General features: G+C 39.7%; 1 protein-coding gene across 4 annotated transcripts in view; it reads left to right on the top strand.

The window, feature by feature from the left end:
• dcc (DCC netrin 1 receptor) overlaps positions 1-24,680 on the top strand; it is a 466,971-nt gene that overhangs the window by 185,388 nt on the left and 256,903 nt on the right. The gene's annotated exons all lie outside the window — the stretch shown is intronic.

Below are 24,680 nucleotides of genomic sequence, written 5' to 3' on the forward strand. Positions count from 1 at the left end.
GAGGAGCCAGCTGAGGTGGCTCGGGCATCTGGTTCGGATACCTCCTGGACGCCTCCCTGGTGAGGTGTTCCGGGCATGTCCCACTGGCGGGAGGCCCCGGGGACGACCCAGGACACGCTGGAGAGACTATGTCTCTCGGTTGGCCTGGGAACGTCTCGGGATCCCGCCGGAGGAGCTGGTTGAAGTGGCTGGGGAGAGGGAAGTCTGGATTTCCCTCCTGAAGCTGCTGCCCCCGCGACCCGACCCCGGATAAGCGGAAGAAGATGGATGGATGGATGGACAACACAACAGCTGCATCAGATTTGACTTTAAATTGAATGCACTCACAATCAAAACATGGAACTTATTTGTTTCTATGAAGAGAGTTGAAATCAAACAGAAGCAGCTGCTGTTTGTTCTACTCGGGCGAAAATCTGCAAATTAACCTTCAGGTGTTTGCAGTTTCCCCCCCAGCTGGGCCTCTCCACTCTTCTGTCCTTTCATGTCTTTGTCTCAGCATCCCCTCAGAGTTTGTCTGTGTTCGCATCACATTCATATTCTGTTTACACGCGCCTGTCATCAGTCGCTGCCTGCAAACACAATCATGTTATTTTCAATAAGAAGCAGTAGCGTCAATCTTCTGATGAGAGTAATTGTCTGAGTCACGCATGTCAACATTAGTGCCACGCAAAATAAGGTTTGGCATTTTTAGGATGCAAAACATTCCATCCTGCCACACCCTTAAAAAAATGTTTTCTCCACACCCAAGATGTGTACAATCACGTTGATTGAATACAAAGGTCCAACCGAATGACATTTTCATTGGTGGGCATTCCATTAGTACTGACGGACGTCCGTTTTACTGACAAATGATGAGACTAAGCGCTGAGGGAAATTGGTTTTCGTCCATCATATCATCAAGTTTCAATGGACCTCTGAGACACCCGTTTTGTTGACGCTTGACAGACTGACGGAAATGCCCACCTCTTCTCTGACGATGACAAAATGGCGGACCAGAGGGCTGAGGACCAAAACTGCCAAAATTCAAAATAAATAAATGACTAAATAAGTAAATAAATGACTAAAAGCGAAAATAAAAATAATAATAATAATAAAAATAATTCGAAACTTATATCCAAAAAATATATGTACATGGAAATAAAAACAAAAATATATATAAATAAATAAATACATTTGTATTTAATTTTTGAATTATATTTTTTTATATCCATTTTTATTTTCACTTTTACTCATGTATTTATTTATTTAGTCATTTATTTATTTATTTATTTATTTAGTCCAGTGGTGTCAAACATAAGGCCCGCAGGCCGGATCAGGCCCGCAAAGGGGTTTAATCCGGCCAGTGAGATAATTTTGTAAAGTAAAAAAAAATAAATAAATTGTAATGTCGGACTAATTGATCAGTCGACCACAATCAAAATATATTACATTTGTAACGTCACAAGCAGTCCTCAGATGAGCAATGCAACTTGTAACGGGGGAATCGTCCTGGATGTCATTACTTTACACACAACTTATAAAGTTAAATTTGTTTTCATTATTATTATTATTATTATTATTATTATTATTATTAAATAACTACTAATACTAAATAAATAAATAAATAAATAAATTAATGACTAAATAAATAAATTAATGACTAAAAGTGACAATAAAAACAGATATAAAAATAGACATATAATTCAAAAATTAAATACAACTGTATTTATTTATTTATTTATATTTTTTGCTCTTTTTATTTCCATTTATATTTATTTTTTTATATAATTTTTGAATTATATTTTATTACATCCATTTTTATTTTCACTTTTAGTCATTTATTTATTTTAGTCATTTATTTATTTTGAATTTTGGCACCTTTAGTCCGCCATCGACGAATGACGGAACACCAAAATGTTGTAAATTTCCAACTTTTGGCCATTCCTATAAAATTTTAAGTTCACTTTTAGGCAAGGATTTAAAATGACCCGGAATGACCTTCTCATAGCACAGAAATCTAGCACTTCTAAAAAATAAAATGTATGATGTAAGCTACACATCATCAGTAATAAAGCTGGACATCTTTTTACAGTATGTACAGTACTTGTTGACACTGCAAATCGAATGTGATTCATTCATTTCATATCAACAAAGGAGTGAGCCAGGAGGAGGTAGAAATATTTTAGGGAAATAAGGCGACACTTTTAACTCTCCTCATTTCATGGAAACATAACAAAAAGTCACGTCACATCATTACTGCGTGTAATAAACCAAATTATTACTATCACCACAAATGTCAACTTTATGCTTCATGTTTCTAGTTATATGCAAGTAAAGTCAGATTTAAAGTCAACACTGTTACTCAAAATTATTTTGTGTCAATCCCAACCACAGCATATCTTTTAATGAGATAGAGGTTACATGAGCGATGCATTTCCTCATTCAAAAGAGCAAGGGGTTGGATTTGAAAAAAATCTGAATTGCACTGTTCACACTGCATGAAAAAGTCTGATACATATTGCATATGTGCAAAAAAAATGGAATTGAGCTGCAGCGTGAACATAACCTGTAATATGTGAAGAAAAAAACATTTCATGTCCGATTTGTAGTCTAATGCATCATTTATGAATCTGGACTGATTTCAAGTTTGACCAGGTGAATTGTGCAGTTTATAGGGGGATACAGGCAACGATTGACATCTCCCTACTAGACGTGTGACCGTCAGTTGGATTGCTAGCTTGTCAAAAATTTGGTCAGTCCCAGCAGTGATGGTGTACAGTGGAAACAGAGTTACGACTGAATTGAGCTGTTCTCCCCTTCACTACAAAGTTGTGTCTAAATGGGCTTGTCTCGCTTTCTTCAACTTTTCGGCACAGAAGACACACTAAAAGGAAGAACTTTGTTTTTATCATTTGCATTCCTAGACCATCAAAACAAAATGCTTTCAACTTGATTTCTTTTGACAGTTAGCAGCAGTTTAAAAGTGTGCTTCTGATATCGACAGGGTTAATGTGGAGCGTCAGCAACTTAAGTATACAGTCAATTTGTGTGTCTGAGTCTTTCAGACGTTGTGTTTTGTGTGAGCAAGTCACTCGTTAGCTTTGACCTTCTGTTGCAGGCAATTAGTCTCATGCAGTGTCAGTTGGAATTAATAACTGTAAACTGTAAAATCGCACAGTGCATTTCAAACAGTGTACTTGTGTCTGCTTTGCACTTGGTTTATTTTATCTCATAGTATAACATGTATGTTACTGTATGTTCACTGAAGACTCTTAAATTGCCCTTACAGGTGCGTATATTTGCCTTGTTGAGTGGCTTTTTATAATTGACAGATGAGCCGCCCAGCTTATGCCCTGCATCTCACCCATTCATCCATCCATCCATCCATCCATCCATCCATTTTCTTGACTGCTTATTCCTCCTTTGATTATGGTTGCTCACTTTGTTGGAAGTGCACCATAAGCCCTGTGCCGCAAGACGTTCAACAGTTTCTGTATGTGCCTGCTCACCGATTCTGTATCTTCAGTGCACACAGTATCATTGCAACAGTAACATTTTAAAGGAAATTGTAGTGCTGTTTTGATGAGTATGGGGGTACCGAGACCCTTGATACGGGCTATTTGATCTCTGTACAACCGGTGTCAGAGTTTTGCCGGCAGGAAGTCTGACTCGTTTCTATTTCTGGTTCATAACCTTTACGGACAGAATTTCTGGGCGCAGCCGATGCGTTAATAGGGTCTGGTTTGGTGGCTGTTGCGTCAAATACCATTGTGTGCCACAGTACAATAACCAAAATTGCAACCAACTGCCCTCCAGACCTGAAGAGGGCCACCACACATCAGGATACAACATTCCATTTGAGCACATTCAGTATGACCTCCCAACCTGCAGAGGGCGAGCACGCACAAATGCAACTTGTGGAACATTGAACCTGAGGAATTGCATAAGTAGGACCACATTCACTGTGCACACCTGGGAAGCACATGGCATGAAATGTTTGCAAGGAGCCCTCTCACCTGTTCCTGCAAACAAACCATTACTACCACAACACTTGGTGAATTGTGAGACGCAACTGGGAGGGATGGACTTTCTGAATGATGTTTCTGTTGACATTTGATTTCAAAATGTTATAATAATTCCATGATTGCTGATTAAACTGATTGTATTTGATTAGTTTGAACTGAACTCTGATTGCTCAATTGGTCAAGATGCTACTTTAATTCGAATGATTGTTTAGTGTTAGGAAATATCTGCTCTTTATTAGTTTGTTACGTTACGTTGATATACCTTTTCTGCTTACTTTAAAGGTTATCAACCTGTTCTGACCTGTTCCAACCTGTTTGAACATAACCCTATTCAACTGTACCACTAGTCCATCTTCAAACAATAAATAACAAAACTCAACTAAACTCAACTTTATTTATAAAGCGCTTTAAGAACAGGCGTTGCTGTGTACAAAGTGCTGTACATAAACATCAGTTTTGCAGTTAACAAGAACAAAGTAAACATTTTGAAGTGCGAATACAGGTTTTTTTTGTTTTTGGTTTTTTTGTTTTTACAAGTAAATACATTTTACATCAGTGAATAAATAAGAAGTAGTGAATAAAGAGATAAATAAATAAATAAATGGACTAAACATCAAACTCATACACACCACAAAACACCAAGAACAAGTCTCATGGTGCTCCAAAAGCCAAAGAATACAGATGTGTTTTAAGACGTCTTTTTAAAAGAGGATAAAGAGGGGGACTGCCTAATATTTAGTGGAAGGTCGTTCCAAAGGGAGGGACCGGCAACAGCAAAGGCTCGATCTCCTCTAAGCCTCCGCTTAGCCTTCGGTACCTCCAATTGAGTCTGGTCTGCTGACCTGAGGCACCGGGCAGGTGTGTAGGGGTGCAAGAGCTCAACGAGATAAGGTGGGGCAAGACCATTTAGAGATTTGAAAGCAAATAGAAGAATCTTAAAGTGGATTCTAAATTCCACGGGAAGCCAGTGAAGAGAAGCCAGGATAGGGGTTATGTGTTCCCTCTTACAGGCACCAGTAAGGAGACGAGCAGCAGCATTTTGGACAAGCTGGAGACGCTGCAGGGAGGACTGGCTGATCCCAAAATAAAGTGCATTACAGTAATCCAGCCGAGATGTAACAAAGGCATGGATTACCATTTCTAAGTGCTGCTGAGATAGGAGATTTTTTACCTTAGCCAGCTGTCTAAGATGAAAAAGAAGAAGATGGTGAAAGACACTCATAACTTGACAGTGGGCTCAATATTGCATCTCTGCTTTTTGCAGATGATGTGGTGTTGTTGGCTTCTTCAAGCCGTGAGCTCCAGCTTTCACTGGAGTGGTTTGCAATGAAGCGGTTGGAATGAAAATAAGTACCTCCAAATCCGAGACCATGGTCCTCAGTTGGAAAAGGGTGGTGTTCAAGTATCTTGGGGTCTTGTTCACGAGTGAGGGCAGAATGGAGAGGGACATAGACAGGCAACGAGATGCAGCGTCTGCAGTGATACGGACTCTGATCCGTTGAGGGGAAGTAGGAGCTGAGTAGAAAGGTGAAGCTCTCAATTAACCGGTCGATCTACGTTCTTTCCCTCACCTATGGTTTTGAGCTGTCGGTCACGTCCGAAAGAATAAGATCCCGGATACAAGCGGCTGAAATGGGTTTCCTCCGCAGGGTGCCCGGGCTCGCGCTTAGAGAGCTCGCTCCTCCGGAAGGCACTCTGAGTCGTCACTGCTCCTCCGCATTGAGAGAGCCACCACAGTTGAGGTGGCTCGGGCATCTGGTTCGGATGCCTCCTGGATGATTCTCTGGAGAGGTCTTTAGGGCATGTCCCACCGGCGACAAGCCCCGAGGACGATCCAGGACATGCTGGAGAGACTGTGTTCTCGGCTGGCATGGGAACGCCTTGGCGATACCGCCGGAGGAGCTGGTTGAAGTGGCTGGGGAGAGGAAAGTCTTCCCTGCTAAAGCTGCTGCCCCCGTGACCCGACCCCAGATAATCAGTAGATAATGGATGGATGTTTAGATGATGACATTCTCATGCTTGCCTGTAGACACATGTCACATCTCTCTCTTCTATTTTCACAGGCATTCATACTGTACAATGAACTGGTGATTAGCACTTCAAATACAGTATCTTATCCCCACCCCCGATCAAATTCACTAAACTCAGTTTGGACCAATGGCATACCTACTGTGCAGCAGTGTTAATTTTGACAAGAAATTTTAATTTGGTTTTTGTTATAGTCTTTTGACTAAAATTAATTGAAGTTTTAATCATAATTTAGTCATCTGATTGTATTTTAGTTTTAATCCAGTTTTAGTCATCGGAAATAGAGCAATTTTAGTCGGCTAAATTGACAGTTAAGTCAATATAGTCGATATTTTCGTTCAGCATACATTTAATCTTTTATAAAGAAAACAACACACCTATTTGTAACTAGTTTAACACGCAAAACACATTTAACACAACAGTGTCTTTCACTTAATATAACTTAGTTTTCACCTCAATTAAAAAAAAAAAGTGCATAATTGCTCGAGATTAATCGCAGTGAATGTGTTTGATTCCTTGTGAATTTTTGCCGCTGTGTTTTCATTTTAGTTTTAGTCATTAACAAAATTGTCAGGCAATTTTAGTTATCGTTATCATCTCAATGAATGGCTTCTATTTTATTTTTTGTTTAATTTTCGTCTGAAAAAAAAATTCCGTGACGAACAATATGACGAATTTTTCGTTCACGAAATTATCACTGTTTTGCAGGACTAAATGTGGTCACAGCTGACACAAAGTTAGACAAACTTTTTGTCCTGCGGATGATGTAAAGTTGGCCAAGGCAATCACAGATCACCACAGTGAAGTGGGCACGTTGAGACCGCCTTGCACCCCGATAGTTGTTGTTCGTGTGTGATAACCCACCCCACTCATTATCACCAGTGCCACATCTTAGACCTGCTCCAATGTGGTCTAAGGCAGGCTCCCTTAATCCTGGTCCTCAAGGGTCGGGGTCCTACAGGTTTTAGGTGTTTCTGCCCTCCAACACACCTGATTCATATCAGCTCTGCAGAAGCTTGATAACGATTCTGATCGTTAGAATCAGGTGTTTTAGAGGACAGAAACATCTAAAACCTGCAGGACTCCAGCCCTCGAAGACCAAGATTAGAGAAGCCTGGTCAAAGGTCTACTTTCAGTCACCAAATTGTCAGGTGTCCGAGGGGTGTGTAGATTAATAAGACCCTGGTCCGCCAGAATACCCAGCGACGTGGTGCAGCGAGGTTTGTCAAATTCCCAAACACGCTAAATTAACTAAACTTGCACAAAAATCAAGATGTGTCATTTTTTTCACTGAGGCATGTATGCGCTCTATGAAATTACAGTCCTATAACAAGTACAGTATTTTAAAGCATGCTATAGACCCTTTCATGGCCTACGTCACGATGACGTCACGGTGTTTACTGGAGGCAAAAACAACTTGCCGCTGGAGGCAACGGAAGTGCAGCTAGAAGTAAACAACGCTGGTTGTCTGTAGAAAATGTCGCCAGAACCGTAAAAGCACCAACAAAAACTTGAAATTCTATCACATCCCAGCCTCTGCCAGTCAGAGTATTCGCAGACGGCTGTGGTTAAACGCGATTAGGCGAAAGGACTGGACTGAGGCTATCATCAACAATGCTCGTGTTTGCAGAGCACACTTCATATACGGTAAGATTTAACTATCAGATTCAGCCTGGACAATGATATGGGCTAAACTTAGTTGTGACTGAAATTACTTAAGTTAGTCATTATTTGTGGGATTCTTTTTACGTGCACGGACTTACAAAAAGTCAGTGTTTACATGCTACATGCGCGAATGCTAACCGCTACCTAACCAAACGTTAGCTGTATGTTTCAGTTTTGCTGAGGCCAAAGCTCCCACAATTGTTCCGATAACTTCTTGTAAAATCTTTGTAGGAGAGGCCCATGCCTCGTATATCCTCGTCTTCTGTCGCTGTCGTTGACCTGGCAGCACTTGCAACCGCATGACACAAAAGTCCTCGCTCAAGTTGTTATATTAAAAATTTTGAAGATGTCCATTGTAGACATAGTTGTAGGCGTCTAATGATTTATAGTCCCTCAGATTATCTTTAGTATAAACGCTCGTTTTTTTCTATAAGGTAGATGTAAATGTCCGGCCATTGCACGGTAGGTAGTCCTGTTAAATTGTCTATCCAGTGCGTGAGAGCGTAGGGGTCAGTAAATATTGTCCCATCAGTCAGAGTTAACTTTTTAAAGTAACATTCACAATCGTGGGAAGTCAGTTTACTCACATATTCACTCAAATGGCTGTTTTCCACGTCCATTCCGACGTGAACTTTCCGTGAAAATATGCTGACGGGTGTTACTGAGGTGTTTTTGCCTCCAGCTAAGCCCCACCCTTTAAATTGCGTCACCTTGTTTACAAACTCTGAAGGGGTCTATACATTTTGTTCAAATGTCATGTGTTGAAAGTGAATTCAAGTTTTTTTTTTGTAAAAGTATTGAAAATTACCTGGAATAAGCTTTTTAACGCCATGTAAATTATCATTAAAAAACAAACAAACAGTCATGTATTGCATTCAATTAAGTTTTGTTTTGTTTTTCTCCAGGTGGGGGCCATTAAGGACTGATGGTTAGCTGTAGCCTGGTGATAATATTTTGATAATATATGCTCACTCCACAAGGCAGTGACCATGATGAGATGATAAGGATAATGGATGTACGTTGTGTCCTATAATAATGAGAGCGACCCGGCTCATTAGCTAGTTCCTATTAGAAACCTAATGAACCCAGAAAAAGGCAAACAGAACCAGCACAGGTGCCATTACTCATTTCGCCGCCTGCTTCTCTTAAATGTATTAACAAAATAAAATCCTACATGTGGCATGAAACGTTCAGTAAAATGCTGCACGTGTATGGAATTTATAGTATGTTTTACAAAATTAGCTCTATCTATTCATGTGAAGTATCATTATTAGTTTTATATATATATATATATATATATATATATATATATATATATATATATATATATATATATATATATATATATATATGTGTGTGTGTAGTTGTTCAGTGTCTCATGCCATCATAACTTGCCAACTTTCTTGATTTATGTGGGAGACTCCTGAATTTCAACCCTATCTCCTGCGTGGCTCCCGAATAGTTGACACAGTATCTGACAGCCCTGGCTTGCTTGGACAGTAAACGTCCAACTACGAGACTCCTGTTGGAGGTAATGATAGTAAAAAAAAAAAAACCAACATTGATTCTATCCATAATACGTCCAAGATTCTACTACGAAAGAATTTGGAGGCTAGAGGCGAGGTGACCGGATGGATAGTTAGACGACCAGATGCCATTGATAATTTCACGAGTTCCCCAATTTTGGGGCCGGCCCATGTCGCCGCTCTCCAACCACTGTGCACTTTCTGCCTGACGATGAATAGTAATCACTGGATGTCGGTCAGTTTGTTGTCCCCATCTGTGATTATGACGCAAAGCCATGGGAAAATAGACGCAATGTGAAGGACCGTCTGTATTAACCCGGATTGATGGATGTTCTAGCGGTGCTCAGCCTGCTTATTTTTCCGAGGCTTCGTGTCATAAAACACTCACCGAAAATGCAGAAGATCTCGCTGAAAGTTGGGCATCCATCAATGGACGGCCAATGTAATGACATTTTTGCCCAGCTCTGTAGAGTATACTGTTCTGTATACAGGTATGTACTGTCACGTATTGAACGCATTGTTTCAACATGTTTTGGTTAGCTACAACATTTGCTTGTGAATCAAAATACAGTCAAACCTCGGTTTTCAAACGCTTGTGTTCTCAACCAAATCGGTTTTCAACCAGAAAATTAGAGAATTTTATGTCTCAGAACTCGTCCAAAAATTCGGCTCTCAACCAAACTGAAAAAAGCCGAGCGTACCTGAACGCGACTCACTCGGGAGCCGAGCTAACTATGCCCAGGATTCTTCCTCCGTAGCACATTCGTGTTCAAAGTTCATTTGGAGCAGACCAGTTGATTGTTATTTATGTAAATCTTTTTTTTTTTTTTTGTTTTACATCGTGTATTAGCCCCTAATCATGGGTCCAAAGAAAGCAAGTGCAAGTGATAAAGCTGGTGAGGAAAAGAGGAAAGTAGTGCGCAGAACTATTGAATTTAAAAAAGAAATGTTTGCATTTTGTTTAGTTTTTTTCCTCATTTTAGATAGTATATCTAAATAAAACCGTGTTTATTTCTACCCTTTTCTATTAATGGTAAATAGTATACAGTGCAGTTTATGGTGAAAAATAGTAAAAAAAAAAAAAAAAAAAAACGTGGAAAAAGTTTTTTCAGACTTGGAACGGATTAAAATTATTTACATTAATTTTAATGGGAAAAATTGTTTCGGATTTCGAACAAATTGCTTTTAGAACAGCCTCTGGAACTGATTATGTTCGAAATCGAGGTTTGACTGTATATCCATTTATATATACTAATTAAATGAAAATAGATTACATTTATCTATATCTTTATGGAGAGATAGTAGCAGGTTATGATCTTTCTAACTATTTCTCTGCTGGGCATTAGAGTCCAATAGCTACTCCCTGGCCTATAGGCGGTCTTTTGACAATAGTGACCCACACCATTGCACAATCTTTTCTCAAAAATTTGCTACATTTAAATGTGGAACAGTTTTACTCAACTTAATATTGCTTACTTGGAAATATTTGTGCAAGGTTTGGCTCTGCCATGACCCGCTGAAAGCATCTCATCTGCTATCTGAGTAATTTATCATCTGCATGGCAACTGTTCATGGAATGTGCAAAGGCAGCTTTGACATATGTATGTGTTATGACATAGTAAAAAGCAATTGAGTGGAATTATGCATGGCAACACATTAAGCATGGGTATTTTCCAACCTTATGTGGTGGCACTTTTCATGGTGGAAATATCAAAAGCTGAGACATTTTTAAAGACGAGATAGTGCCTCCAACCAACTCTGTGTTGTGCTGCTCGTTATGTTAAGCGATCCAACTCGGCTTTTCATTTCAACACATTTACCAGTGAGCTGGTATTACAAAGTAAATGGACAGTTCATACAATTTCATCATCTCAACAAGGAATTGACGCTAGTTGATGCTCTGTCTATCCTCAGTGGGCGCTGCTTGTTTTGGATGTTTACGAAATGTTGGTTCACTAACCACATACTGTTTTCAGCAGAGCAACCATCTTTTGTGTAGCATTGTGGTTAATTTTTCACCAACTATTGTCAGGAGTTGCACAAACATTCCTTTCTGCCTGTCCATCTGAGTCGCAGGAGCCAGCGCTCAACTGTGCATGAGAGCAGACATGAGAATGTGCGGAGGGGCAAGCCAGACCCTCTCGCCAACGAGATGTTGCATCTCAAGGGGTTTATCCCCCGTAAATAACGAATTTTCAAAATATGTGCACCGCAGATCAATTCTCTCAAGGACTCAATAAATGCCCGCAAGCTATTAAAACACTTTTAAGTGTAATTAAACCAGATTATTGTTTTATTTGTTTTAAAATATTGATGAATAAAGAAACAAATTGCGTGCAAATGGGTGATTTTCTCATCTAGGGCAAAAAGGATAATGCATGAGCACCACTAGGTGGTGTGCACGTGCAAGCATTACATTGTATAATACAGTTATGCTCATAAGTTTACACCCTAAGGAATGTAAAGTTTTGAGCGCAACTATACATGTGTAAACGCTAAACTAGTGATACTGCATTGAAACAGTGGCATCGGTATCGGTGACTACTCACAAGTAACATGCCGATACCATAAATTCCAAAGCTAATAAAGGATTTTGAATGCAGCATCTTGTGTCTTGCTCGTGCACAACATTCACTGATATGTGACATGGATGGGATGTAACGATAACCAAACATCACAATATGAAGGTCACGATACGATAATTATCACGATATTGTGGGGGCGTTGGCGATATTTAAAAAAGATCACAATATTGTAAAAAACAAGAGCTCATACTAAAAACAGCACAATATTGTGCTTTTGTACAAAACAGCAATACATATAAACCACCTTACAATCTCTATTAATAGTGAGGCTCTTACTTGCTAAAGCAGGCACACATTGATCGCTTCACAAGCAAATTAGGTTCCCCTTCATCTGACAATTAGCATAGATTTTAAACATAGAAGGCCAAAACATCCCTAATGAAAATTAAATTGCACTAATAAAATAACCCTGTGCTAGAACTGCACAAATGGAAATCAACCAGACTTTTTTTTTAACAGATGTGTTCCTTTTAAATATTGTGAGCATGACGACGACAATGTTGTGGCAGTTTTAATATCACAATATCACGATATTGCCTTTATTGTGGCATCCCTAATGCTCACTGCATGCCGATTTAAGATATCCTATTGGCCCTTGAATACTTTGAACCAATGGCAGGACAGCTTTTTCATGTTGAGGAAAACAAAACTTAGGTATCAGTATGGTATCGGTATCGGCCGATACTGGAAAGCTGGGTATCAGAATCATATCAGAGGCCAAAAAACGGTATCGGAACAACACTATGCTAAACATCCCGTGGCTCTTTAGCTCCATCCTAGCAGCTCCTTGGAATTTTTTCAAAAACGTATGACAATGGAAAAAAGCCTGTGACACACGTTTCTATCAGCTCGCCGTGGTGCCAAACAATCCGCAAAGATGGTGAAGGAAAGGGCCATTAAAATGGCAGGCAATATTACCAATCACCAATAATTTCTGGAATTAATAAATGTCCGTGGTTGTGCACTGTCGGTAGCTCCACGGCGGCTATCTTGACTCGTCTCTTGACTCGTAGTTGGGGACAGTTGATAGTGTCTCAAACTATTGCCACTAGTATCAAAGCAACTCCATTTAAAAATCATGTTCAATTGCTAATTCAGGACACCAACAAACCTACAAACACAGTAATTACGCTGAGAGTCAGCCAAATGTCTTGTGTTGGAGAGGTGCTCTGTTATGAAGTCACGGTGCAGTCATCTCTCGCAATATTCGCAAAATAATAATAAATGGAAACGGAGAGGGTTATGTTTGTTTTGCTGATTTGAACTAAATTAGTTTTAAAAATTGGAAATGTTTTGATGGAAACCCCTTAGAGCAGGGATCACTGTTATGCGGGTATGTGAACTCAAGAAGAAATGATTGAAATAATACCAATAAAAGGCAAAAGACAGGTGGGAGTGCATATGTGAGCCTGTGTTGAAGTGTTTAAATTTGGCTTTTTTTTCCCATGGGGAGGTCTGAAATTACAGGAGGCTAATGCACGTTCCATTTTATTTTATTTTTTTAAACATATAGTAATATATATCTTTTTCATTGATTGAAAAATTATGTGATTGGCCCTGATTTCCGATCACATGATCAGATCAGCTAACTGTAGTAGGAATGCAGGATGTCATGTTGAAGCCAACCTGGGAATTGACCTGCTTTCCACTTACTATCAGAAGTCTAATACAGGTGGGTTTTAACGAGGGGTGCAACGGAGTAGGTAGCCTACGGTACTGTCCGTACCTCGGTTTTTGGGCGATGGTTTTGGTTCAGATTCAGTTCGTTTTCAGTCCGTGATTTGTACATGAAGAGACCTATTTTTTGCTTGTCAGCAAAATTTGCATTGTGCAACGACAGTTTTAACATTATGCAGTAGGGCGATGACACTGAAGATGCGTGTTCATGTTGCTCGTGTTTCCTTTAACCCATTTTGGCCGGAAGCAAATTGCCGCAGGATCTTAACCACATAAAAGTGCCCATTTTTGGAAAATGTTCCTAACACTTACCATAACCTTAAACTTCAAATGTGGAAGAAAACCAAAAAAACATTATCATTCATCAGTCGTTTGAGCTTTTTCTATATATGCTGAGATTTCCTACCGCGTGCGTGGTCATTGAACACACCTAGAGTCCATTTCAGTACATGTTCTTGCTTTTCTTTCATCTGTAATAAATATTATTTTTCTTGTTACAAAAACCTGGGGCATATTCACTAAAGGTTTGTGTCGCCTTTGCACAATGCTAACCGGTAAAAATGGAGCAATCCGGGAGCGCCTAATTCACTAAACACGCAGAGATGTAGAAATCTGTCATTAAGTGTGCTGACAACAAGATTGCGCCCCGGTGTTATGTGCGCATATGTAAATTAGGTAATTTGCATACATTTGACGCAAAATATGCCCACCCCAATTCAAATGAGACTCATTGATATACAAAGTCTAATTCACTAACGCCAGCGCTAAAAGCCACACGGAGTTTGCGTTACGCAAATAACGTTTTTGGAGAGCATGTATTAACCTGCTGCACCATGCTCATGACAGCATTGCATGGTGTGGAGACGCATGGTACACGTCCCTTTATGGCTGATATGAGAGAGAGAGAGAGAGAGAGAGAGAGAGAGAGAGAGAGAGAGAGAGAGAGAGAGAGAGAGAGAGAGAGAGAGAGAGAGAGACAGAGAGACAGAGAGACAGAGAGAGACAGAGACAGAGACAGAGACAGAGAGACAGAAACAGACAGACATTTTTTTCTATGTTGGTTTAGGACACAACGTAACCCGGGCTGATCGGCAATGGCAGGGAGGTATTTTACGATCATCACGCCCACGCCAACCTCTGGAAATATGTTTTTTTTAAAAATGATTCCAATAATAATTTGTACTTTATGAATTAATTACGTCGTTGTCGTCCTCTCTGCTCTGTACAGCTTAATGGCGCTATAAACGCTTACTCTCGGTCCAACCTCGCTTTCTGATAATGTCATCTTTCTCGTAACTGTTTCTATAACAACCATGTACTTGGCGCAAATCCATTGCCATGTGTGGTAAATCAGGTGCAAATTTGCTCCAAGCTGTCAGTTTTGTGGGCGTGTTTGCGCCGGTATATGATTAGAGCAATATCCTTCGTGAATAGGTGGGTAACTGGGCGTAGACTGCGGGTGCAGTTGTGGTGCTGTCATGTTTTGGTTCCGTGGGGATGGGATTTTGTTTTCTTTTGGTGTTTTGTCATGTATCCCGCGTTTCTTGCCTTGTCTCGTTATGTCTAACCACGTCCACCTGAGTGTGTCTTCCTTCCCCAGTGTGTTGACCAATCAGCTCCCCAATCCTCTTGTGTCTTGCCCAGGTGTCTCTTGTTGTTTCGTTACCATGTGTATTTAGTTCCCCTGCTTTGTTTCAGTTCTTGTTGAGTCATTGTCGAGTCATCCCATGTTGCTGCCATGCCATCCCTCGTCGTTTTAGTTTGTTTTTGACCTTGTTAATTTTTATTTTGCCAAAGTACCTTGTTTGCCTTTTTTTGTTAATTAAACCCTTTTTTACCTGCATCCCTGCCCTGCCTTGTTTTTGTTGCCCCCTGCGTTTGGGTCCTGCTTGTGCAATATTTCGTGCTATTACTGGACTCAGCGCATTCTTAGTGAATATACCCCCTTGTCAAAATGGGTTAACTAACGTATAGGACATGTTCACTCCCTCGTCGTTGTATTCGATCACAAACCTGAAATTATTCCACACTGCTTTTTCAAACTTTGGTCTGTCAACTCCGCAGCTAGACCCCAGTATTACCCCTTTTGTAACCCGAATATTTGGTAATGCGTATCAGGGTACCTCCTTTGAATGAAACTTTGGTTTGTGTTCTGCTTATGCTCTATTCACAATGAATATTGTTCAGAGCTACTTATGTTTGTGGCGGCCATTTTACGTTTACATTTTACATTACGTTACTAAACACGCCTTCTTTGAATATACATTTATTTCTCTGCTGAGTTTTTATATTATTTTCTGTCTCCATGGCATAAGTGCCACACATATATGCGCGCATAAAAGTCTGCATGTCTGGAACACAACCCACCGGAAGTTCACATGCAGAGGTAAACAAAAAAAAAATGGCGAAATATGGCAAAGGACAGAACCACATTTCTGGGGCGGTGAGTGACATGAATATATCTTTTATTCACCGTAGTTACTAAAACCAGAAATTATGACGTCTATTTGTGTAATGACGTCCATCTAGCTCAGAAAATGTTATGTAGGAGTAAGTCTGTAAGTATGTTTCAGGAAGTAGAATTTTGACCTCAACCCAAATATTAATTGCATGTAAACATAATGACTGTCTGTGTCTCTCTTTTGAAAGAATGGACACTGACACGCTGATGTCACCACACATCGAATTATTTTAACTGCTGAGCAAATGTACACTTTGATGTCCCAACTCTCATTTTACGCCTCTGAAGCACCAATTTACTGTGATACTGTGAAAACAGCTACGAGGTTCTTTTCCTGTAATATTACATGCGCTGTGAATTACTTCGTATTTAGAAAACATTTACAAAGCTGCCAACCCCTCCTGCTGTGGTGCTAGCCGGCGCGCCGCTGCTATCCAGAAACGGTTGCGCAGATGAGAAGACATGAAAGAAAAAAGGGGCAGGGTCATAGAGCTCCTGCAGGGTAGGGAACCCTCTTCAGTAATCAGGAGGGAGGCTTTTCGTCTGCCAAAAAATGCACCAGGCCAACCAGCAGGTGGAATAAACTGTCAAAAATTCTGTCAGATACTTTAGTTCATCATCTGTTGTGCCATATTGGTGGTAATCACCTCTAATTTTCACTTCTTTTTTTTTTTTTTTTTTCATTTCTTCACCGCATATTTTGCTATAGTTTTATAGTTCCTTCCCACAGGTAAATTCTCCATTTGGGTGTGCAAAATGTAGATGGCTGCCGGACAATAAAAAATTTAAAGAAACATTAATGATATAAACCTCACTTGGCCACTATCAGCCGAACGCAGCACTTCATCACTCTCTTAAAATAATTGCCCGTCATTTTTTTGCAAAAAAATAATAATAAAATACATTTTATTTATATATATATATATATATATATATATATATATATATACACACACATTTGCCTAAGTCATCTCCTCATGATGCAAATGGTTCATTGTGTTTTTTGTGTGTCCGGAAAAATCTGAAAAAATGACTTGGGCGATTATTTTTAGGCGGCGTCAAATTGCTTTAATTGCATCACAGATGTTGCATTCAGACCAACAAACAAGGATTGCACCGTTTTGTCTTGGTACCTTGTTGGAGTCTCTGCAGTAAAAATAAAAAAGAAAAGAAGAAGAATCATACGCATTAACTTCCAGACTTACTCTGTGAACACAGTATAGTTTTCTGTCATACTCATAAAGCTTTTTGTGAAGCAGTCTGTTCACAATTGTTTGTTATTTGACAGAACTCTCTCTGTTGTTTTAACCCTACCCCCCAATGTCACTATGAGTTTGTATGTGTACGGATTAATGCCTCTTTGGTCTTGTGTGTTCAGGCTGTTTAATTCCTCTCAGTCTGTCCAGGATAGTGCTCCTGCTCAATTCATTCTGCCCGACTGCAGGTTTTTAATGTGGCTGCCCAATCCACACAGCTGATGAATCAAATCAACCTGACGAGTCCCTTTGTGTCTTAAGCTTTGTAATCCAGGATTTGAACTCAATCAAGTTACACAGGGTGAAAGGGACTTTACATGACTTTTGAGTGTGGCTTGGCTCAATTTATACCACCTTGGTTATCGCTACAATCATGCTCTGTTGGAGTTTAAAGCCAAAAAAAACCTGATCAAAATGGATTTAGCATACTGAATGTGACCTTGTGGAAAGACATACTTGCCCAGCTTGTCCGAAACAGAACAAATGTGTGCTCATCGGTTACAGACATCTGTTCATATTTACCATCTGTCCTTCTTGGAGTGGCATACTTTGGGGATATTTGGAACGTATCTTTGGATTGTAATTCCTCTGACTGCCTGCTCTCGTCTTGTCCAGCATTTGTAATCCTCCCATATTTGGGATATTTCTTTGAAGGGTAGATTTCAGACTTTATGCAGTCAATTTTTTCTTTCTTTCTTGCAATTGATGTTTGTTGTTATAGCTTCCGCAATTCTTATTGAAAAGCAGTAATGCACCTCATGGATTGTGCGTTTTACTCTACTGTACACTGTCACATACTTGTAATAACTTACTCAACACAACTTTATTCAGAGAACACTTGAACAACAACAATACAAAAGACCAAACATAAAACACAATAATAATAATAATAATAATAATAAATAATACAAGTACCATATTTTCACGACGATAAGGCGCATCTAAAAGCCTTCAATTTTTTCAAAAACTGACCATGCACCTTATAATCCAGTGCGCCTTATATATGGATCAATATTGAGCCGCAACAGGTCTCGCTGTCAAGACGCTATCGGTGACCCTGCACGATTGGTGACACGCATGCGCAGAAGATCCCGCCATCTTGGATCGCTAGCTAAAACTAATTCTTTACCTCAGAGAAAATAATAAAACAGCTGTTTATTCATTTTGGGAGTGAATGGAGTTGTCAGAAAGCTGGTTTGTAATCTATTGATAAAGTTTGACTGACCTGACTGTTTTGTTGACATTCCCTTTAGCGCAGCACCATCTAATGGATGCATAACGTAACCCCAGCCTCTACTGTAGCGCCGTATATATTGAAAAAGTTTTAGAATATGTCATTCATTGAAGGTGCACCCAAAGGTTTTTATATTGTTAAAGGTGTATTCAAGGATCTTCTCAAGAAGTAGAAGCCAAACGTCCGTTTGCCACTTTTTTAAAAATGCACATGGCAGACATCCTATCAGCTCTCCTGCTCATCCGCGGGGGTGGGGCCGGGGGGGGGGGGTTGCGCATGGTCAGCTAAGAACGAACACGCACGAGGGCGTTACGGCAGATTGATTGACGGGATCAAGAACCAATTGTGAAGATGATCCACCTGGAAGACGGAGAGACAAAAGATCCTTGAATACACCTTTAAATAAAGTAAATATGTAAACACTAGTCAATGCTTTTTGCAGTGGTTTGTAAAATAATATTTTATATCTATGGCTTGTTGCCCTGATGGCTAATGACCTTTCCACAATAAAGTCCGCCTTTTGCTCAAAGTCAGCTGGGATAAGCCCTAGTTCTCTTATGATCCTAAACAGTTTTATCTTTTCTTCACTGTTGACCACTCAATGAACTCTCTCTGCCTGGTTTGGTATTGTGTCTCTTATTGATATCACATTCGTCGGCTTCCTTCCACTTTCCTTCCAGTTGTTTGTCTGTGGTGACTTCCTTCCTTCAAGCTTTAGCTGTTTCCCCTGACAGACAGCTCTGGCTGAGCTAAAACAGTTAAGACTGGCCTCAGGTGTCCCAGCCCAGTTGCATCTTTCAGCAGGAACAAAACTACACTGCACGGGTTGTCAAACAGCATGGGCTTCAGAGTTTATTACCCATAGTAAATATTACAGTCTCATCCCGCTGCGATGTGACAAAATTAACATTCTAATGAGTCTAATTAAGCAGAGTGTGTCACGAAAGCAAATAGATATAAATATATATTTTATATTATTAAACAATGGAACAGTGCAGTGCGCAGTAAGCAGTAGAACCTCTAATGCTGACCAGTATCCATTCTATGACACTGGTTAACTCAGGGGTCACCAAGTTCGTTCCTCGGAGCCCATATCCAGCCTGTTTTCCATGTTTCTCTCCACTAACACACCTGATTCATGATCAGGATCGTTATCAGGCTTCTGCAAAGCTTGCTGATTAGCTGATCATTAGATTCAGCTGCGCTGAAGGACGGATCTCGAGGACCGAACTTGGAGACTGGCAACTTCTATCCATCAATCCATTTCCCGTACCACTTATTCCCATTGGTCACAGGTGAGATAGAGCTTATCTTAGCTGATTTATTTGGACAATTAAGAGATGGTTTACACACGAGGCTGGTTGCCTGCCAATAGAAGAGCACATATAGAAAAACATCCGCTCACACTCACATTTACACACAGTCATATATTTTGAGAACATGTGTTTTCATAGCATATGTACCCTAACTTTGTTGGGTATTTTGGCTAATATATATTATTGTTATATATTAAATATTGTGGTTGCCAGTTTGTTAAACTCAGTCTGAGACAAAAGGTACAGATTGAAAAATCACTCTTCATTTGATTTGATTTGATTTGGGGCACTGTATTTGTCTTTGCTGTTAATGGCCACTCATTTTGTTGAATCTTGTGCATATAAAAAAAAAAAAAAAAAGGTTTGAATTGATGAATACCAATGGAGATGAACTTTTGTCTATGGTATAATATATATTTGATTTTTACATTCTTACCTTTAATTTCCTTTATGGAAAAATAATGCCCATACTTGGAGTTAGAAACGCTGGAAATTCAACCAGGTCATAACTGTTATTTACAATTTCATCTGTCCTTACAACTGGCTGTCAGCTCATTGTGTGTGTGAAACTACTGGCAACACCCACCCAATGGTAGCTATGGTTGGCTCACAATACAATGTGACTTTACCTCAGCCAGTCATCATCACTTATGCAGTTGTCTCATGCCCACAAGGACCAAAAAACCCCAAAACAAAACAAAAACTACACGTTACTGAAAAAAAGTAAGAGTTAATAATGCAGTTTATTCAGCCCGCTCCTCCCATCACTGAACTGCAAGCACAGCGGTGCCTACCTAGTGAGAGGTGGTGGGGAAAACTTACTGCTTGTGTAAACATTTGTGAAGTGCCAGAAACTAAATTAATTGCTACATAACATCATTGGACGATGCAATTTTGGAGTCTCTGAGGGCTGAAGAAGAAGGAAAAAGCCTTGAGTCTCTGACCAAATACATAGACTCAACTATAGAAAACGGTTGGTTGGCTTCACATACAAAATTTAATACAAGCAAACTGTGCCTGCGTTACGCTCCGTGGTGGGGTAGCAATGGAATTTGTTATTTTTGCATTCTTATCAAAGAAGGAGACATTTTTGTTTCTGATAGATGCTATTAAGTATCTAGACTTCTTCAGCTTGGTGGGGTGGATTCTCTGTTGACAGAAAAAAATATCAATGAGGCTACAGGGAATTTATTCTTTAAAAATCATCACCACACCAGAATAGTGGAATACTCTGTGACCTAGATATTTAAAACAACACATGCATAGTGGCTGACAGATTGCTTTATTCACCAAAATGAGTGAATGAAGAATCAGCTTGTTGACCAAGTTTTTGATAAAATATGCTTTTTACTAGCTATGTGTTATGGTACTTAAATTGCATGACAACCATAGTTGGTGAGTGTGTGTATGTGCCTGAGAGAGCCTTCACGTGTTTGAAGTATGGAAGGCAACCTGTTGAGAGGCTTTCAAACATAACTTTGTAGCAGCTTATCTCCTTAGTTTGGATACACACACGGAAAATACAAAGTTTACAACCAATTGCATGAATGTGTTAGACGAGAATGATGGGCCAAGTCATCTGCCGTGCAACATATTTACATTCTTTATTTTCTCCAATGTAGCCTGTCAAAGCACAATAATAAAGTTAAACAGCGTTCGCGGTGTGCGACCATGTCTTGCCTCATAATCTACTGACTCGTCTTCCTCGTCATAGCTTGAAAACATTTCTTATACTGCTTATGACTATCCTATAGCTTCTTTTTCAAGAAATCACCATATGCATTATACTCTGAAACAAACACTGAAATAACATTTAACATCAGTGGCTTTCAACACTGTTCTAATTCACTATTTTTCCCTATTATACTGTTCTCTTAACTATTAATGCCCAAATATATTTTTTTATTTTTGACCAAAAAATATATAGTTCCTCTTTAATACACACAAAATATGAACAATTACGGTGTCCATCACTGGCTAATAAATGAATTTACGCCGATACTAGTGATGCACGATAATTATCGGCACTTATCGACCAATTTGACAGATAAACCAGATAATAGAAAAATCTGCCGATAATTATCAGCAATTTGATTTCATACAGATAAACCAGATAATAAAGAAATCCAGCAATAATTATAGACATGCCACGTTGGTCCATCTGTTGTGGTTGTGGCTCATATCAATAAAATTCAGCTTCATGGTGCTTTACATACATTGAAACATTGTGCAAAGTTTATACAATGTTTCAATTTATTTGTTCGACTTATAGTAAGAGTCGAAAGGACATTTGTATTCAAGTTAATTTTGCAAACAATTATTGGCTTACTTATCGGTTATCGACATTGGCACCTCTAAATTATTGGTTTATCGGTATCGGTTGAAAATAGCATTATCGTGCATCCCTGGCCGATACAAATCAACACGTATGCTCAATAGCGTAAGCTAGCATAACCACAATTAGCTTAGCTTAGCTCACTCATACAAGTAACACTACGTCTCATTACACGACACATACTGCTTAACATTGGTTTCTGTTACTCTTTACATACATCATGTGCATTTCTGACCAGTAGTTACAATAACTTTGCTCATTTTAACACACGCAGACATATCGTGTTCATTTCGGCGTTCACGTCGGGACTTTGTGTCCGCCATTACAAGCATACATCGAACGCAACCCACTTCTACAAGATCCTAAACATGTACATCTACAATCTAGCTTGACATGAGACATTCTCAAACACTTATCATCACTTTCTACCATTGTATATCATTTACATTTTACTTAGAAAATATGTTACCTGTCAGAGCAGAATAATACAAGTTAAACAGCGTTCGCGGTGTGCGACCATATCTTGCGTCAACGGCCGTCAGCCATACACTGCTAATACGCGAGCTTCTAAGCACCATCTACTGGCGAAAACGTATATTGCACTTTGCTGTCAAAAAGACACTAAACAGTAGTTGTCTCAGTAGAAAATGACTTTTAAACATAAATGAAAATAAAAATCTTGGGGGGGAGGGGGGCAACTTTTTCTGTGTATTCACTTTTACCATAGTGCCACACCGTAATATCTTCACTTGGTCCCGCCTTACACAACAGAAGGCAGCTATAGGGTAGCATGGATTCTTGCCAAAAAGAAAAAGTCATTCATCGATGCTGAGATGATTAAGGACTGCATGCTGGCCACTCTCCACGAGGTGCTACCTGATTACCAAATTAAAAAATCCGGTAATAGCATCCATCAAATCAGTGAAGTTGTCGGATACGACAGCTACCAGACGAGTAGGTGCTTCGACCATGAATGTTTATACAACTTTCTCAGTAACCTCAGTGCTGCTGATGTTATGTCAACCAACAACTGTGACACTGCTCAGCTTTTTTGTTTGGACGTTGTTTTGTTGTGTGACTACTTTCGAGAGGGCTTGTTATAACTAGGGGGAAGTTATGTTTGAAAAAGATTGTTGACATTAAGGACAATCAAGTCAATTTGGATCTGCAAATATGAAGAGAATGATGTGGTCTATCCAGTTGATCAGTAACACTGGTAACATTTAAATTTTAAACATTTAAATGCCCAAATACATTCATTTTGGGCTTGCCAAGTCACAAAAAGTTTGACTTCAGTGCCCTCATGTGTTAGGCTATAGGTTCAGATTTCACTCTCTTATTTTAACACTCAGCCTCACAAAAGGCTGGATGTGTGCCACCGTTATGTTTCTAGTTGACCTGGAAGTAAATTAACATAAAAAAAACAAAACAAGTTTTGATAACACAAAATTTCCACTAAAGCTCTAGTTTTTGTCATTTCCCCCCAAGCTGTTTATTTTTCCATCTTCCCTCGGGGCAGGGGTAATGAAACAGGAGGCCAAAACTGTAAACACACTTTTCGGTTGTGGGCTGAACAGGATTAACATTTATTGAATCACCTAAAATTAAACACTTTTGAACATATGCCAGTCGAAATAAACAAGATACACTATTATTCCAAAATAATTCAATTTAAACTTAAAATAACGTATGTTGCCCTTCATTAAAAAATGGTTAAAATTATCAGGATGGGGGGGGGGGGGGGGGGGGGGTGCATGGCTGTGGTCGTTGGACCCAGGTGCAGACCAGACTGTGGGCGCCACTTGCCAGGATGTGGGGGCCACTTGCCAGGAGTTGGGGGCCACTTGCCAGGACATGGGGGCGACTTGGCTGGACGTGGGGGAGACTTGGCATGGCAACATAGGGGAGACTTGGCTTGGCAACCTGGAGTGAGACACACTTAGCTTGGCAACCTGGAGCGAGACACACTTGGCTTGGAATGTGGAGAAACTTGACCAGACGACGTGGGTAAACTAGACTTAGACAACGAAAACATCAATGAGGACTTAGACAACGAAACCAGCAATGAGGACGGGACAAGACGAGACGAGACGAGGCGGGACGGGACGGGACATGCGGCAAGCTAACAGGGACAATACTCCCACACGGAGGGAACACACAACACAGACTAAATACATCACACTAACGAGACACCAACAAGACACACCTGGGCAACACAGCAGGCAGAGGGCACTAATTGGTAACATGTAACTATGACGAGACAAGGGGAGACAAACCAGACAAAAGATGACATAAACACCTAAAAACTAAACTAAACCAAAACCCAACCCCCGCCAAACTGAAACATGATAAAAATGATATAAATGTCAAATATGAGCTTGTTGCACAAAATCCTAAAATAGAAAGAAATTTAAAATAGTCGAAGATAATTATGGTGTAAATCAAAACCAAAGCCACTTTGTCACAGTTGGATACTTGGCATCTGAACGTGCTATATAAATAAAGATGACTAGACTAGACTAGACTTTTTTTTTTTTTTTTTGGTTCGTTTATTGTTTAGGGTAAGGTTGCGTGTTGGAGAGATTCTCAAGAT

Source organism: Festucalex cinctus, chromosome 15 (genome assembly GCF_051991245.1).
Source record: "Festucalex cinctus isolate MCC-2025b chromosome 15, RoL_Fcin_1.0, whole genome shotgun sequence".
In the NCBI taxonomy this organism is placed as follows: domain Eukaryota; kingdom Metazoa; phylum Chordata; class Actinopteri; order Syngnathiformes; family Syngnathidae; genus Festucalex; species Festucalex cinctus.